This window comes from Crocuta crocuta, unplaced genomic scaffold (genome assembly GCF_008692635.1).
Source record: "Crocuta crocuta isolate KB4526 unplaced genomic scaffold, BGI_CrCroc_1.0 scaffold132, whole genome shotgun sequence".
Lineage (NCBI taxonomy): Eukaryota > Metazoa > Chordata > Mammalia > Carnivora > Hyaenidae > Crocuta > Crocuta crocuta.
The window spans coordinates 1,684,892-1,696,784 of record NW_027528611.1 but is presented as its reverse complement, the minus strand read 5'-3'; the positions used below and the strand labels follow the sequence as shown (position 1 = coordinate 1,696,784).

At 48.4% G+C, this 11,893-nt stretch overlaps 1 long non-coding RNA gene across 1 annotated transcript in view; it reads right to left on the bottom strand.

Annotated features, from left to right (window-relative positions):
• Positions 1-11,112: 11,112 nt before the first annotated feature.
• LOC144224061 (uncharacterized) overlaps positions 11,113-11,893 on the bottom strand; it is a 2,747-nt gene continuing 1,966 nt past the window's right edge. The window contains exon 3 of the long non-coding RNA XR_013332897.1: positions 11,113-11,197. This is a non-coding gene — a long non-coding RNA (uncharacterized LOC144224061). The remainder of the gene's footprint in view (positions 11,198-11,893) is intronic.

Genomic DNA, 11,893 nt, shown 5'->3' with positions numbered 1-11,893 from the left:
TGCGCTTTGAATGTATGAAAGTACCGCAGGAAAACACTCAGGGCCTGGCTCCCTGGGGTGAGAGCCTCTCCACTCACATCAGATGCTTCCCGGCACTGCTGCCTCCAGCCACGGCTGCTCAAACACACCGGCCGGGCGGTGAGCGCCTATCCAGGCCTGGCAGCCTACCCACGGCGCTGCAAGTCAGAACTTGCACCCGACCAACAATATCCCTTAATTGCATCTGATTAGCTGGAATTTGGAATTTGTATCTGAGAGCTGGAGGGCCCAGGGGACTCCTTGATTAAACAGGTCAGATAAGCCCAGACTGTTGAGAAGAGTGAGCTTCTTTGCCGTAGCTTCTTTCGCGAAGCTCGAAGCTCGCTCATTGCTCAACATCTGATTGCCCATGGCCTTGCCCTTTGACATGCACTCCCGTGACATGCCCACCTCCGCTTTCCCTCCCACTTCCTTTCTGGGCCCCGGAGGAGGTCAGTGCTCTGGACTGGGGCCTCGCTTCTCTCTGCTAGTCCACTCATGACTCAGCCCACATGTCAGCCTCCCCATCTCCAGCCAAAGGGCACCGGTCTGATGGCCTCGGGCTGTCCTCAGCAGCCTCTGATCCTTTCAGGAACAAGTCAGGATATAAACAAACAAACTGACCCACTTGGGCTTTTCCCTCATCTTTCTAGAGCACACTGTCCAAAACAAAAGTCTGTGCAGATGGAAATATTCGGTATCTGTGTTCTCTAATTTGATAGCCACTGCCTACCTGAGGTTATGTAAACAGCACCCCAGGTATGGCTAAGTACAACTTAGGAATTGAATTATATATATATTACTGATGTTGCATTCAGTTGTATTTTATCTTTTATTTTTATTTTTTAAAGTTTATTTATTGATTTGAGAGACAGAGAGAGCAGGGAAGGGGCAGAGAGAAAGGAGGGAGAGAGAATTCTAGGCAGGCTCTGTGTTGTCAGCACAGAGTCCGACTTGGAGCTTGATCTCATGAACAGTGGGATCATGATGTGAGCCGAGACCAAGAGTTGGACACTTAACTGACTGAGCCACCCAGGTGCCCCTATAATTTTCTTCCTTTCTCTCTCTCTCTTTTTCCTTCGCTCCAAGCCCAAAGTGGGGCTTGAGCTCACTACTTGGAGGTCAAGAACTACATGCTTTAGGGGCACCTGGGTGGCTTGGTCGGTTAAGCATCTGACTTCTGCTCAAGTCATGATCTCACAGTTCATGAGTTCAAGGCCCACATTGGGCTCTGTGCTGACAGCTCAGAGCCTGGAGCCTGCTTCGGAACCTGTGTCTCCCTCTCTCACTTTCTCTGCCCCCCGCACCCCCTGCTCATACCGTGTGTCTCTCTGTCTCAAAAAAAATTTTAAAAAAAAACAAAAAAAAGGAATTACATGCTTTACTGACTGTGCCAGCCAGACACCCCCACCTTTTTTTAATTTAAAGAAATTTCACCTACTCTGGGCTTTGCCTTGCCTACCTCATCTGAAACAGCATTCCAATAGGTCAGTCTTCCTCATTGGCAGAGGGGTTGGAATAGAAAAGTGGCAAATACTCAGCATGTACTTTTTTTATGTTACCTCTGTTACACAAGGTCTCTATTATCCCCAGTTTACAGATGTGGAAACTGAGGCACAGAACACTTAAGGGCACGCAGACATGAAAGGAGAAATCGCGAGGCCAGAGTCGGGAGAACCCTAGGACAGTGGATCTCTCCAAGCTCCCTCATGAATTGCCCGCTCAGTGTGCTGTGCCTCCTGTCCTTGCTCCGACCACAAGCCCATGACCGATGGCCAACCAGCAAACCTAGCCTCGCTAACGTAACGTGCTATTGACTGCCTGGGTTACCACCCCCCCCCCAGGAAATTCCATTCTAACCAGGAGGGAAATGCTGAGCCCCAAGAAGTGACTCAGTGAGGATCTCCCATCCCAGTTTTTCAGCCTGGGATTCAAGGTTCACCAGGGTGTGCTGAGCCCCCTCTCCCCTGTCCTCCTGGCCTGACGGGGCCAGCCTCCTCTCCAGCTCCTCCTGACTTGGCCATCCATCTGGCCCGCGGGCTGGGCCTCCCCGACACCTAACAGCCTGCTGTTCCATTTGTTCATGAATTATGATAAAATAGACACAACACAAAATTTCCCACTGTAACCACCCTCAGGTGTTATAGTGTGTGGCCTGAAGTGCACAACATGCTTGTGCAACTGTCACTGCCGTCCGTCCATGCAACTACCCCACACCCCTCACAGAAGTGAAAGCACACAGTATTTGTCGGATGTGTGTCATTCAGTACGTCTTCAAGGCTCATCCATGTTGTAACCTGTATCAAAGCTTCATTTCAATGATGGGTAATATTCCATTGTACGTAGAGCGCACATTTTCTTTTCTCTTCCTTCCTTCCTTCCTTCCTTCCTTCCTTCCTTCCTTCCTTCCTTCCTTCCTTCTCTCCTTCCTTCCTTCTTTCTTTCTCTCTCTCTGTCTCTCTGTCTCGAGTAGGTTTCATGGCCATTGTGGATCTCAACATGGGGCTTGAACTCATGACTCTGAGATCAAGAGTCAGATGTTTGGGGGGCGCCTGGGTGGCTCAGTCGGTTAAGCGTCCAACTTCGGCTCAGGTCATGATCTCACGGTTCATGGGTTTGAGCCCCGCATTGGGCTCTGTGCTGACAGCTAGCTCAGAGCCTGGAGCCTGTTTCAGATTCTGTGTCTCCCTCTCTCTCTGACTCTCCCCTGCTCACTTAGTCTCTCTCTCTCTCAGAAATAAATAAAACATTTAAAAAATTAAAACATTTAAAAAAAAAGAGTCAGATGCTTGGGACACCTGCGTGGCTCGGTCGGCTGAGCATCTGATTTGGACTCAGGTCATGATCTCGTGGTTCGTGAGTTCGAGCTCCACTTTGGGCTCAACACTCGCAGAGCAGAGCCCTCTTCTGATCCTCTGTTCCACGCTCTGCCCTTCCTCCACTTGCGCTCTCCCCAAAATAAATGAACATTAAAAAATTTTTTAAAGAAGATGCTTAACAGACTGGGCTGCCCAGGCGCCCCAAGACCACATCTTCTTTATCCATTCGCCCATCAGTAGACCCTCGGGCTGTGTTCCACCTGTTGGCTGCTGTCAATAATGTCGCTGTGAACATGGATATGCAATGATGTGTTTCATTCCCTGCTTTCAATTCTTTTGGGTGTATACCCAGAAGTGGGATTAAAAAAATTTTTTTTCTTATAGTTTATTTGTTTTTGAGACAGAGAGAGACACAGCATGAGCGGGGAAGGGTCAGAGAGAGAGACACAGAATCTGAAACAGGCTCCAGGCTCCAAGCTGTCAGCACGGAACCCCACGCAGGGCCCGAACCCACAAACTGCGAGATCATGACCTGAGCCGAAGTCGGACTCTTAACCGACTAGGCCACCCAGGCGCCTCAGAAGTGGGATTGTTGGACATAGGAGTAGGTCTCATTTTTGAGGAATTGCTGTTCTATTTTCCACAGCTGGGGCACTACTTTTACTCTCAACCTTCGCTCCCCTCACAGGATCAATCTGGAGGAAACTCGGTAGTGTGCTATGGGGTTGGGTTTGACCTGGCTCATTTCAGTGTTTATATTAGTAGCTCCAATAAGGATGTGCAGGTCTGCTAATCAAATACAGGGAGCATGTTATAAGATGAGAAGTCTGGCATCCACATAACCAGGATTTCAAACTATTGTGACAGGCAGGAGTGATACAGCGACAAAATTAGCTTCTCTTCAGGAGTGCCTCAATGGACCAAGCACTGTGCCAAGTTCCTTTATGTATCGTTTAATTGTCACACCTCTATGAGATCAGAAATCGTGCCCCAGTTTACAGATGAGGAAAGTGAGACTCAGAGAAAGCTAAGTAAGTAACTTACTCACTCGGAGCTTCCAAAGGACCCCAATGTTCATACCCTTCCCACCGCTCTATGCCATCTCCTGCTTGGTTACACCAACAAAGTGAACACGAAAGGGGTAATTGACCTTGATACAACGCCATAGTAAAGCTAGAGGAGACCTGGCTTTAACATTCATGACATCAAAATCTTGGCATTTCTGCTGAACTTAGAGAGCAGTGATATAACTCCTGAAAAAGCTCGCCTGACCTCGGTCTCCACCACGGAGTACAGTGACCACATTGAAGGAGCTAGCTACCCTTCTGTGCACCCCACCAGTCAGTGACATCGAGAGGATGGGACCAGTTCCAAATAGCAGGCTTTTTAAATAGCTTTCTTGAGGTATTGCTGACATACAATAAACCGTGTGTGTTTAAAGTATACAATTTGAGGGGCGCCTGGCTGGCTCGGTCGGTAGAGCGTGTGACTCTTGATCTCGGGGTCATGAGGTCCAGCCCCACGTTGGGTGTGGAGCCTATTTTTAAAATAATAAATAGGGGTGTCTGGGTGGCTCAGTCAGTTAAGTAATGTCCCACTTCAGCTCAGGTCATGATCTCAAGGCTTGTGAGTTCAAGCCCCACATCGAGTTCTGTGCTGACGGCTCAGAGCCTGGAGCCTGCTTTGGATTCTGTGTTTCCCTCTGTCTCTACCTTTCCCCCGCTCATGCTCTGTCTCTCTCTGTCTCTCAAAAATAAATAAACATTAAAATTTTTAAAAATAAAATAAAATAAAATAATAAATAAATAGGGGTGCCTGGGTGGCTCAGTTGGTTAAGCAATCAACTCTTGATTTTGGCTCAGGTCACAATTTCGTGGTTCATGGGTTCAAGCCCCACGTCGTGCTCTGCACTGACAGATACTCTGGGATCCTCTCTCCCTCCCTGTCCCTCCCCTGCTCTCTCTCTCAAAATAAATAAGCTTAAAAAGGTTTTAAAATAAAAATAATAAAGAAAGCATACAATTTGATAAGCTTTTTGGTTGTACTGTATAAGCCCGTACAACCATCATCCCACAGAACGTCCTTGTGTACTTTGTAATGTTTCTCCGGCTCCACTCTGCCCCGGCGCCCCCAGCAGCCACTGAGGTGTTTCCGGTCACCATCGGTTGGTTTGCATTTTTTAGAAGTTTGTACAAATGAAATCATCAAGCCCTGACTTTTGTTTGTTTTCATCTGGCTTCTTTTACTCAGTATACTTATTTTGAGATTAGCGTGATTCAGTATATCAATAGGTTTGGTTTGGGTTTTGTTTGTTTTGCTGACTAGTGTTCTATGGCAAGGATATACCAGTTTGTTTATCCATTCACTGTGGATGGACATTCCAGCTTGTCTCAGAGCTTGGCTATTACAGATAAAGCTGCTATGAACACTTGTCCTTAATTGGACAAATGCTTTATGTATGTATATATGTATGTATGTATGTATTTAAGTCTTTATTTATTTTTGAAAGAGAGACAAGGAGAGGGAGATGCAGAATCTGAAGCAGGCTCCGGGCTCTGAGCTGCCAGCACAGAGCCCGATGCGGGGCTTGAACTCACGAACCTCGAGATCATGACTTGAGCCGAAGTCGGACGCACAACGGACTGAGCCAGCCAGGCGCCCCTGGACAAATGCTTTAATTTATCCTGGGTTAAATAGCTGGGCAGTTGAACGGCTAGGCCATATGTTTAACTTTTTAAAAACCTGCCTGCTCTTTTCCAAAGTACCTGTCCCACTTTATGTTCCCAGGACAAACCCAGCTGGAATTTCAGGTGCTCCACAGCCTCGCCAGTCCTGGATAGGGCCTGTTTGTTATCTGAGCCATTCTAATAAGTGTGGAGTGGTCAGACATCACTTTTTAAAAGGGCCATGTTACAGGGGACTAGCTGGCTCAGTCGCTGGAGCATGAGACTTGATCCTGGGGTGGCGAGTTCGAGCCCTAAGGTGGGTGTGGAGCTTACTTAAAAAAAAAAAAGAAAGTGATATTAGAAACCAAAAAACATATGGAAGAAAAAGTTGGAGGGGAAGGATCTGGACCCAGAACCCACAGGGAGCTGGGAGTATTTGGTTTGGAGAAAGATGGGTATCTTAAATATCTGACAAAGAGATTACATGTCTATGTTGTTTTAGGAGATGCTCTAGAACCTGAGGGAAACATCACTGGCAAACAAGACCTTGCCACTCAAGAACTTTTTCACTCAAGGACCTTTGGATACAGGCTGTCAAAGGCAGAATGAGTGTCTGAGGAAGTGGGGTCTCTGTCATTAGAAGGATCAGGCCTCAGTATTTGGCGGATTCCCCTCTCGGGGACGGTCAGTTCAACACTGTTCACGTCGGTTGAGTACCTACTATGCACTGTGACGGGACCGGGTAAGAGGACACAAAAGCAGATGTTCTCATGCCTTTGCCTAAATACTATCATGTGATTAGGGCTCTGGCAAAGCTATGAGCAAGGGTGACAGGAGGGAGAAGGAGGGAGAGCTTCCCAGAGGAGGTGACCCTGGTCTCCCAAGTGCAGTAGGACACTCTGAAAGAATTCCTAAGTAGGGGCGCCTGGGTGGCTCAGTCGGATAAGCATCTGACTTAGGCTCAGGTCATGATCTCGAGCCCCGCATTGGAATAACATTCAGCTGAAATACAATCTGGAACATTCTCTCCATAAGCTATGGAATGCTCTCCAAGATCCGTTAAGAGGAAAAAGCAAGGTCTCGACACTGTGCATGGCAAACTACCGTTTGAATTTTTTAAACGGGGTTTGGTGAGTTAAGAACACACACACACACGGTTTCATTTGCATAATACCTTATACCTCTCGCCTAGTAACACAGGTTGCTTTTGAGACAGGAAGTGGCTGGGAAACAGGTGTGGGAAAGAAACTGTCTGGCATGCCCTTCTGCATCCTTAGAATCTTAACTGCGTGAGTGAGTTGCCGATTCAAAATAAAATTAAAATTAAAATTAAAATGTTAAAGGCACCTGCCTATTTCAGCATGTTTTCTTGGAGTGCCTTCCTCAACTTTTTCCTCTGTGTTCACTTCCCTCCATTAAACCAGGGCTTGTGGGCAAGCCTTCCTCTCCCGAGGAGGCCGCCCTGGGGCGCTTATATTTCTTTCTGCCTCTCTCCCCAAGGTACGCATCATCAAGACCAATTTTTCTTAAACATTAACGTCCATTGATGCAATCAACGAGCTGTCTTGTAAAAATGCAGATTCTGTTTCAGTCGCCTGTGGTGGGCACCAAGAGCCTGTATTTCTAACCATCTCCCTTGTGGAGCCAATGCTGCTCGTCTCAGACTACACTCTGAGCAGGAAGGGTCTAGAGCTCTGTGTGCTGCACGATGAAGCTCATGGTTGAAGCACTGAGAGGTCTCGAGAAGCTATTCTGCTCCAGAGAAGGGAAGGGATAGGATACTGGAGATTCTGATGGAGACAGGCACGTCGATCCCTGAGCCCCTTAGTCAGCACTGCCAACAGAGTAGGGACCACTGACCATCGCCCGGGGTTTCCATTCCCACCCCCCACTCTCTTGCCTGGAGCACAGATGGACTCCCACTGCTTCCATTGAAGGGAAGCCCAGATAGCAGGTGGGACCAAATGGTGCCTCGGAGGCAGCTGGAAGGGAAGATGCACCCACGAGAGACATAAATGCCTTTCTTCTTTCTTTCTTTCTTTTTCTTTTTTTTTTCTTTTTTATAGTTTTAATGTTTACTTATTTTTGAGACAGGGAGAGAAAAACAGAGTGTGAGCAGGGGAGGGTCAGAGAGGGAGGGCTAATCCGAAGCAGGCTCCGGGCTCTGAGCTGTCAGCACCGAGCCTGATGCAGGGCTCAAACCCACAAACCGCAAGATCATGACTTGAGCCGCACCCAACGGACTGAGCCACCCAGGCGCTCCTCTTTCTTTCTTTTTTTTTTAAAGTAAACCCTATCCCCAACATGGGGCTCGAACTCACAACCCCAAGATCAAGAGTCGCATCCCTTTTTTATTGCTGATGGGCTAATGATGGTGGCTGCGGGCCACCCTCTCTCTCAGGCCCTCCCTGAAAATTCAAAAGCCAAACCAAACCTCCTACAAAAAATGAGACCAGACAGCATTCGGCACAGCCTTCCTTCCCGGTGAAAAGCAGCTGTCTTGCATCCAGGTGTGGCGGCACCACCTGCTCTGGCAGAAAGCGGATCGCCCTCCGACAGAGGTCTCTTCACTTGCCCAGGATGAGAACTGACCTGTGAACCTGGAACCCAGGCTGCTGAACGCTCCCCACCGGCCCCCGCCCCGCCGATCACACCCCTTGCTCCAGGGGACAGGGTAGTTTCCTAGGCCACACACGTGGATTTCCCTGATGAGGCATCCTTCTGTATGACAAAATCCTGCTTCTGCCATTGCCAGAGAGAAAGGAGTATGGTGTAAGTTCTGGAGGGAAACCAACAGGCACATTCCCTCGGGCTGACCTCACCCCTGCCTGGAGCACTGCCCCCTCACCCCAGTGACCGCTGGAGAAGAGCCAGGAGAGGCACCCCCTCTCCCCATATCACCCCCACCCACCCGTGACCATGCCTGAAATTGCACCGTGCACGTTCGTTCTTTGAGGATGAGAAATTGCATCTCTTAAAATACTCCCACCCACAGGACAGGTAATACATGAAGCTGTTATCAGTCATCTACACCTTAACGTGAATTAGTTGATTGGTCCTGGAATGTTTCACCGGGAATGGGCCTGGTCCAATCCCTCTTATTACAAGTGAGGAAGACCAAAGCCCAGAGTGGCGGTGACTACTGAAGGTCAAGCAACAAGGTGGTGGCCACGTCCTGGCCGGGAAGAGGCGTAAGGGAAGGATTGTTTGCAGGTGGCAGGGCAAGAGGAAAAACCCCAGTATCACCGAGAGGAACAGGCGCACCCGCAAGGCTGTGCTTTGGAGACTAACTCAGCCCGTATCAACCTTTTCCCCCATGCGAAGGTGGGAGGCAGAACCAGAAGCGTGCCTCCATCCCACCCCACCCTTGAACATAAAACTTCTTTGAAGTTTATCTTAGAGTTCATTCAGGTGCAACAGTCTGCTCTAAAGTATATTCTGGTTTGTTTTCACATAAAAATAGTAGAGAGAATAAACTGGTGGTTGCCAGAGGGGAGGTTAGAGGGGGGATGGGCAAAAGAGGTGAAGGGGATTAAGAGGTACAAACTTCCAGTTATAAAATAAATGTTAAAAAGGTTTAACACAAAATATTCTTTATTATTTTTAATGTTTTATTTATTTTTGAGAGAGACAAAGAATGAGCGGGGGAGGGGCAGAAACAGAGGGGGACGGGACGGAGGATCCAAAGCAGGCTCTGCATTGACAGCAGAGAGCCTGATGTGGGGCTCGAACTCACCAACCGTGAGATCATGACCTGAGCCAAAGTCGGACGCTTTAACTGACTGAACTACCCAGGCGCCCTAAATNCATTGACAGCAGAGAGCCTGATGTGGGGCTCGAACTCACCAACCGTGAGATCATGACCTGAGCCAAAGTCGGACGCTTTGACTGAACTACCCAGGCGCCCTAAAATATTCTTTAAATGGTGAGATTTAGAGACGCCTGGGCGGCTCGGTCGGTTGAGTGTCCAACTTCGGCTCAGGTCATAGTCTCATGGTTCATGGCTTTGAGCCCTGCATCAGGCTCTGTCTTGACAGCTCAGAGCCCGGAGCCTGCTTCCAATTCTCTGTCTCTGGCTCTCTCTGCCCCTCCCCCACGCACTCTCTGTCTCTGTCTCTGTCTCAAAAATAAATAAACATTAAAAACAAACAAACAAATAAATAAATGGCGAGATTTAAAGGACCACCTAGGTGGCTCAGTCAGTTAAGCAACGGGCTTCAGCTCAAGTCATGCTCTCGTGCTTGGTGAGTTCAAGCCCCTCCTTGAGCTCTGACAGCACAGAGCTTTGTCTCCCTCTCTCTCTGCCCTTCCCCTACCACTCTCTCTCTCTCTCTCTAAAAAATAAGTAAACATTTAAAAAATAAGTAAATAAATGGCAAGACTTATTTAGTCAGATAGCATTTTCCACTTGCCAGGTAGGCTGAGATCGAAGCTTGTATTTCTGAGGAGGAAACTTAGCTGGCTGCAATGGGGTGAGGAGACTTCTCACTGTATCCCCTTTGAACCTTTCTTTTTTTTTTTTTTAAATAATCTTTACCCACAATGTGCAGTTTGAATTCACAACCCCGAGATCAGGAGTCTCATGCATGCTTCACCAACTGAGCCAGCCAGGCAAACCTCCCCTTTGTACCTTTTAAACTTTGCCAACTGCAAATATTACCTAGTCAAAAAAATTAATAAAATTGAAACTTGAAAATGTAGGTGGTCTGGGGTATGGGGAGACAGACTTTTTTGCTCAGATCTTTTGCATGTTGGACCATCGTGGTATTTACCCATGTTAAACGTGCACCCCTTTCCCCAACAATGTCGGCCATGGGGATCGAGCCCACACCTCAGGGTAAAAAAGCACACAAGCATATTCACGGCTCTATCATCTGTGCTCTCCCTCAGAGGCTGACCTGAGCATCTAGTCGTCTCTGAAGACCTTGCTGACACTAAACAGGAGCTAGACTGCGTCCTTTGCAGTCTGGTGACCTTCGCACACCACCTCTTAAAGAATCGCTCAGTGCATAATAGTAAAATAACAACAGGGGTGCCTGGGTGGCTGAGTTGGTTAAGCATCTGACTTAGGCTCGGGTCATGATCTCACGGTTCGTGGGTTCGAGCCCCAGACCTGACTCTGTGCTGACAGCTCAGATCCTGGAGCCTGCTTCGGATTCTGTGTCTCCCCCTCTCTCTGCCTCTCCCTTTCCCCGGCTCATGCTCTGTCTCTCTCTAAAATTAATAAATGTTAAAAAAAAATTTAAAAACAACACCAACAACAGCTGCTGCCTACCAAGTGCTTCNGCTTCGGATTCTGTGTCTCCCCCTCTCTCTGCCTCTCCCTTTCCCCGGCTCATGCTCTGTCTCTCTAAAATTAATAAATGTTAAAAAAAAATTAAAAACAACACCAACAACAGCTGCTGCCTACCAAGTGCTTGATTTTGCCTGGCTCTGTTATACCGCCAACACCTTCCGGGTCACAGCCACTTCGTGAACTGGCTCTTCTCCCCAGCCGTGTGGTAGACAAGGACATGAGGGCATGTCAGTGCTGACCTTGCCCACAGCCACGCTCCCTAACTCGGCCGTGGCAGACAGAAGATTCGAACCAGATACACATGCATACATACCAGCTACCATTTATTAAGCACCTGCTGTGTGCTGAGCCGCTGTGCTAGTTGCTTGGTGATGTTTTTCCGAGGTCATCTCATAGTCCTGTGTTGGGTGCAAGGGGTGATGGGAGTTAGGGGTGTCACTGAGGGAACCATCCCTGCCCTTAAGAAGCTGATAATACGTGTAAGAAGATGACAACAACGATCCTTCCCTTTCTGCAAAACGTCACGGTTTTCAAAGCCCTTTATCTATCTCATTTAATCTCCTTGACAATCTTGCCAAATAATTTTCATGATCTCTGCTCCGGGGTGAGGAAAGCAAAGCTCTCCCAGTCACATGGGATTTGCCCCCAAGATCATCCAACCAGCCAGGGGAGGGGCTGGAACCTGACCTCAGGTCTCATGACTCGTCTCTGCGAAAAGGGAGGAAGGGGGGGGTGACATGCTACCTCTACCGCCCGGATCCGTGGTTTCCAACCTGCTCTAACACGAGGGCTCCTTCCCCCCCATCCCCACCCCTTTGGAAATTGTCGCAATCCTGCAAATGAATGGAGCTGTTATTTAGGGTTTTAGTCAACCGGAGAAATTCACAGTGGAAAAATGACCAGGGAAGCAGCACAGTTATACCCAGACATTACTTACACAGTCGGCAGACGATGTTTGGAGTACAAACAGACACAGAGACTTCTTGCAATAACCCTGCAGCCGTGAGCAGGCAACCCCTGGCTGAGGCCCACTGACCGAGGAGTTCAGAGGAGGACAGGTCTCCCAAGCCCATCTTCTCAATGAGAGCAAGGTG